This window comes from Myotis brandtii, unplaced genomic scaffold (assembly GCF_000412655.1).
Source record: "Myotis brandtii unplaced genomic scaffold, ASM41265v1 scaffold649, whole genome shotgun sequence".
NCBI classification, from domain to species: domain Eukaryota; kingdom Metazoa; phylum Chordata; class Mammalia; order Chiroptera; family Vespertilionidae; genus Myotis; species Myotis brandtii.
In genome coordinates this window covers 147,375-153,651 of record NW_005370512.1, presented here as the reverse complement: position 1 = coordinate 153,651, position 6,277 = coordinate 147,375, and the positions used below count along the sequence as shown (strand labels likewise).

The 6,277-nt window shown below is 47.5% G+C and overlaps 1 pseudogene across 1 annotated transcript in view; it reads left to right on the top strand.

Annotated features, from left to right (window-relative positions):
- Positions 1 to 1,750, top strand: part of LOC102249587 — a 2,430-nt pseudogene extending 680 nt beyond the window's left edge. The window contains exon 2 of the transcript XR_001359523.1: positions 1,683 to 1,750. The product of XR_001359523.1 is annotated as a translationally-controlled tumor protein pseudogene (transcript). The remainder of the gene's footprint in view (positions 1 to 1,682) is intronic.
- Positions 1,751 to 6,277: the final 4,527 nt, after the last annotated feature.

The window sequence follows — 6,277 nt, the reverse complement described above, 5'->3', positions numbered from 1 at the left end:
AAAAAATCCTTAAGCATCCTTATAACCATTGTTTTGAACTCTGTATTCAGTAGTTTGCTTGCTTCCATTTCTTTCATTTGTGACATGTTTCTTTGTCTCCGCATTTAGGCTGCTTCCCTGTGTTTGTCTCTATGTATTAGGTAGAGCTGCTATGTCTCCTGGAATTGGTAGAGTGGCCTTGTGTAGTGGGTGTCCAATGGGGCCCAGTGGCTCAGCCTCCCCAGTCACCTGAGCTGGGCTCACTAGGTGCACCCCTGTATGGACTGTGTACACAGTCTTGTTGTATATGAACCTTGATTGCTGTTGGTGTCACTGGGAGGAATTGACCTCCTGGCCAATTGGCTGTGAGGACCAGCTTCAGTGGAAGAGCTGCTGTGCAGGAGATACCCCTAAGGAGCAGGACTTGCTTCAGGAGGGCTTTGGTGCTCACTGAGTCTTCCCCTTGAGTGTGTCGCTTGTGGATATGTAGAGTTGTAGTCTGATATGATCTGAAGCTGTCCACTGGGTGCTTCCTGGGAGGTACAAAGTTAGCCACTGCCTGGAGCTACCTGGAAGGAGCTACAAAGTGATTTGTAGATGGCTACTACTTGTATTGGGCTTGGAAGTGCCCAGGTGAGGCCCAGCTGTGAAGGAGGGCAGGCTGGTGCTAGTGCCAGGTCTTGGGCCTCTTATTGATAGATTTGGGGCATGCTGATGCCAGCTGCTGCTTGTTTGAGAGATTTTAAGAGTCTGAAGCTTGAGCCAGGGTAAGCCATTCATATGAAAAAGCCGCTGCAAACAGCTTGGGTGAGCTGCAAATTGGATGGAGCAAAGTCTCAGGGAATCACCAGGGTGGAGTGAACAGTGTGGGCCACTATGATGGGAACTCAGATATGGCTTCCAGTTAGCTCTGTGACAGAAGAGGTCCAAGCATAGGAACAATATCCCCCGCAAGCACCCCCATCTATGAGAAAGCCACCCCCAAGTTCTTGTTCCCATGCCAGACAATCCAGTTCCTCCCAGTTTGTTCCTGGATCCACCAAAGCTGCCACCCTCTGCTGGAGCTCAGAGGAAGCAGGACTGTGTAAGTTCATGTGCCGGCTCTTTAAGAGGAACACCTGTGATTCCAGCAGCCTCTGTATCACTTAGCCACAATCCCACTGGTTTTTACGGGCCAAAGTTACAGAATTCTCTTCCCAGCTCTGAACCCTGGGCTGGGGGTCTGGTGTGGGGCTGGGACCCCTTGCTCCTCATGAGAGACCTCTTCAGCCACGCTATCGCTTCTGATTTAAAAAAAAACACGCCACATGTGGGTGTTGGACCAGCCCATTCCATGCCTCCACCCCGCCCAGTCTCAGTGTATCTTTACTTCTCTAGTTGTAGGACTTTCATTCAGCCAGATTTCAGGTGGTTCTGAATGATGGTTGTTCTGTATTTTAGTTGCAATTTTGATGTGGTTGTGGGAGGCAGCAAGTATAGGCATTTACCTATGTCTCCATCTTGGTTCTCCATTCTGCAGCTATGTCTTTCAAAGTAGACACTGAGAGAGCTTGTCAAGCAGGATATTCATTAGGATATATATTTAACACCTCTGGAAGGGATGGGAAGCAAGTAAGATTGGGCAGAAGTCAAAGTACATTGCATATCCAAAAAAAGCCTTGGCCAATCTTATGGGAAAATCTGGTTCTTATACAATTTTTCAGAGTTGTCCAACATTTGGCCAAAATGGTTGGGCTTTTATGCCTGTGTAGCCAACAGCCACTGGAAGTGAGCTGCATCATGAAGGGTATGACCTTGGCCAACGCAGCTTTCTGCAGGCAAACCCTGAAGGACCTGAGGGTTGTAGGCTGTGGCTTACAGCATTCCCAGCAGCCACTAGTCTTTATTGAAGGGAATTTTTATATTCACCTCTAGTGTCTCCATTACTGTGCTGCTCAAATCTACTTCTTCATCTACATTTGGGGAGCAGCTCCTGCAGCATTCCAGTGAGCCTCTCTTCCTTGGGGGAAACATAGAAGAAGAAGGTTCAGAAGCATGAACTGCAACTTTTGTTGCTGCAGTTGGTCTCAGGATCACAACTGATATTCATCATTACCTTCCTCCACCATTTGTTCCTGGTTTCCCCTCACCTCTGCTGGTCTATGTGTGGGACCCTGATCCTCATCCTTGTGGAGTCTGAACTCTGGTCACCATGCCCTTTTCAAAAGGATTGCTGCACTTGTCCATTTATCATCACAACTGAGCAAGAGAGTCCCATGAGTTGCCCAAGTGGATCACAGGTGCCACCTGTCTCCTTTCCTGTCTCCATGTAACTGCAATCTTTCTTCCTCCTGATGATCAGGGTCACAATTACCCCTGCAAGATGATAACTTCTCTTTTATTGCTGGTCCCTGGTTATAAGAAATCCAAAGCACCCAGGCAGCTGGCATAGCTTGTAATTCAGTGGGACTCTTGCTGTGTCCCCTGACAAAAGTGTGTCCCCTTTCAGTTACAGGATCTCTGAAACTAGAGTTTTAGGGACAGGAACACGGAGTCCTCCAGTGGGTCATTGGGAATGATGGTAAGTGAAACACACTTGCTTCATTCCTTGGATCACAGATCAGGATATTCTTCCTACTGGGAAGACAGCTCCCTATAAAAAGGTCTTTGATTCAATGTAAATACTGCATCCTGGAGGATAGTGCCCCATCCTCATAGAGTATGGCCTCTAATCTGGTGTTTTAAATGTGCCTTCTTCAAGATATCCCAATGCCCTACAAGGCTGCAGCTTCTGGGTGGTGTAATATATAATACAATCAACACCATTATCATGGAGCCCACTGATCTGACACAATCTACACTAATAAAAGAGAAATATGCAAATTTACCATACCTCTGCGATGCCCACCAGCCAATCAGGAGTGAGTATGAAAATTAACCTGACAAAGGTGGCGGCGGCCCCACCCCCAGCCGCTCTGGACCTCTGGGAAGCACACATGCAGGCACGGAGCTGCTGAGCGGGGTGGGATGCCTGCTATGAGGAGGAGGACAGGGGGCAGAGGGAGCTACAAGAGTGGCACTCCGGCTGGAGCGAAGACTGAAGGCTCCCACCACAGCGAAGGCTCTGGCCAGAGCAAAGATTGCAGCCAGAGCGAAGATGGAAGGCGGTGGCCAGAGCGAAGGCTTGGGTCCCGGGTGCTGGAGGAAAACCGGTGCCAGCAGCCAGGGGAAGGAAGGCCTATTGCACAAATCTTTGTGCAATGGGCCTCTAGTCTACACTAATAAAAGAGAAACATGGTAATTAGCGTACAACCGCTACCCTTCCCATTGGCTAATCAGCATATCCTTATGCAAATTAGCTGTCAGCCAAGATGGCGGCCGGCAGCCAGGCAGCTGGAAGAGAACATGAGGCTTGCTTGCTCCAGTGACTGCAGACTCCAACGTTCCCCGCCTGACTTGCCGGCCTCTGAGTTGCAACTCTAAGAAACTATGTTGCAAATATAGAAGCTAAACAAAACCCCAGAAACCAGCTTTCAGCCAGCCGGGATCTCAGAGCTAGAGTTATACATTGTTTCGATTATAGCAGCGGAAGCCTCAGAGCTAGAGCCAGAGCTAAAGCTGGCCCAGAATAAAAAAAAGAAAACAAGGAGCGGTTGGGAGCTTCAGTCAATTGCCAGCCTGAAAGCAGCCCTCAGCCCCTCACCCAGACTGGCCAGGCACCCCAGTGGGGACCCCCACCCTGATCCAGGGCGGGGGGGGGGGGGGCAATGGGGGGCAACCAGGCGGGCAGGGGGGGCAGTGAGGGGCGACCAGGCTGGTGGGGGGCAATTGGGGATGAGCAGGCCGGCAGGGGGGGCAGTTGGGGATGAGCAGGCTGGCAGAGGGCAGCAGTTGGGGGCAAGCAGGCCGGCAGGGGGCGCAGTTGGGGTGATCAGGCAGGCAAGCAGGTGAGAGGTTAGGAGCCAGCAGTCCTGGATTGTGAGAGTGACATCCCCCGAGGGGTCCCAGATTGGAGAGGGTTCAGGCCAGGCTGAGGGACACTCCCGCCCCACGCACACATTTCATGTACTAGGCTACTAGTACTGTATAGAATTCCATGTCAGTGAATCAAACATTCCTTTAGCTTCAGATAGTAGTTCTGGAGGAGGCTCTGTGAGCAGGGAGGCAAAGTCATACCTGGAATATGTGTCTATTCCTGTTAGAACAAATCTTTGCCCTTCCAGAATGGAAACCAATGTAGTTAACTTTCCACCAAGTCACCAATTAGTCTCCTTGAGGAATGATGGCATATCAACAAATCAGCACTGGTCTCATTGCCGGAAGTTTTGACATTCCGCAGAAGCAGTTGCAAAGTGAGCCTTGAAGTGCTTTTCCTCTCACTCTGCAGCTGCTTTCACTTGGGAGCTCAGTTGGAGCACTGTGGTGTGACCCTGATCTCCATCCTTGCGTGCCGGAGGCCGGAGTCTGAACTCTGGTCTCCATGCCCTTTTCAAAAGGATTGCTGCACTTGTCCATTTATCATCACAACTGATAGGATGGGGGTCAGGGTCACAACACTGGATTCTCTCTTCACAGGGTGCCTCATCCTCCAGGGCCTCTTTACACGGCCTCCCTCGGCAGGAGGACAGCTTTATAGCGTGGCAGGTGGGTTTGGAAAGCACGAGCACAATGTGCAAGCGCTCATCAAGCCACTGATTGCATGCTTCTAGTGTCTGTTAGCCAAAGTAAGTCACACGAATGGGAATGAGCTTTTCCTCCAACTATGAGATACTGAGCCAGCACAAACAAGTGAAGTATATTGAAATATTACATAGTCAATATAATACACACTCAGACATTCTCTCTTTCTCTTTATTTATTCATTTGACTGCATTACCTACCAAAACATCAAAACAAACAAAACACTTTTTTCATGCTGTGAAATTAGTATATTTTACTTTATTACAAAATATGAGTAATTCATTGTGTGTCATGCAGGGCCACTTGGAGCATGGAGGGGGGTGTTTCAGGAAATTAAGAAAATAATTCAATTTACAATATCATCAGAAAGAATAAAATACTTAGGAATAAGCTTAACTAAGGGGGCAAAAGACTCATACACAGAAAACTATAAAATGTTGCTGAAAGAAATGAAAGAAGACACAAATGCCCTAGCCAATTTGGCTCAGTGGATAGAGCATTAGCCTGCAGACTGAAAGGTTTCAGATTCTATTCCTGTCAAGGGCAGAAGGAGAAGGAGAAGGAGAAGGAGAAGGAGAAGGAGAAGGAGAAGGAGAAGGAGAAGGAGAAGGAGAAGGAGAAGGAGAAGGAGAAGGAGAAGGAGAAGGAGAAGGAGAAGGAGAAGGAGAAGGAGAAGGAGAAGGAGAAGGAGAAGGAGAAGGAGAAGGAGAAGGAGAAGGAGAAGGAGAAGGAGAAGGAGAAGGAGAAGGAGAAGGAGAAGGAGAAGGAGAAGGAGAAGGAGAAGGAGAAGGAGAAGGAGAAGGAGAAGGAGAAGGAGAAGGAGAAGGAGAAGGAGAAGGAGAAGGAGAAGGAGAAGGAGAAGGAGGAGAGGAAGAAGGAGAAGGAGAAGGAGAAGGAGAAGGAGAAGGAGAAGGAGAAGGAGAAGGAGAAACAAATAATCAGAAAACTTCCCATGTTTATGGATTGGAAGCCTTAATATAGTTAAGATGTTGATACTACCTAAAGCCATCTACAGATTTGGTACAGTTTTTATTAAAATCCCAATAGTATATTTTTTGCAGAAATAGAAAAAAATGTATCCTAAAATTTATGTGGACACTCTCAAGGAAGTAGCCAAAACAAGCTTGAAAAAAACAAAGTTAGAGATCTCACACTTCCTGATTCCAAAACTTTTTACAAAGCTACTATAGTCAAAACAGGATAGTACTGACATAACATCAAAGCTGTTGGAATAGAATTGAGGGCCCAGAAATCAATCCTGAGTATATAGTCAAATGTGGCTACCATCAACAAATCAACAAATGACAAGTGCTGGCGAGGATATGGAGAAAAGGGAAACCTAGTACACTGCTGGTGGAATGCAGACTGGTGCAGCCATTATAGAAAATAGTATGGAGTTTCCTCAACAAATTAAATATGGAACTGCCATTTGACCCAGTGATCATCCCACTTCTAGGAATATATCTTAAGAAACCCAAAATACCAATCATAAAGAATGTTCATAGCAGCACAATTTACAATAGCCCAGTGCCCATCACAGTAGATGAGCAGATAAAAAAAGCTGTGGTACATCTATACCCTGGAATACTATGCAGCAGTACAAAAAGAAGAATCTCACCCTTTGAGTCAGCATGGAAGA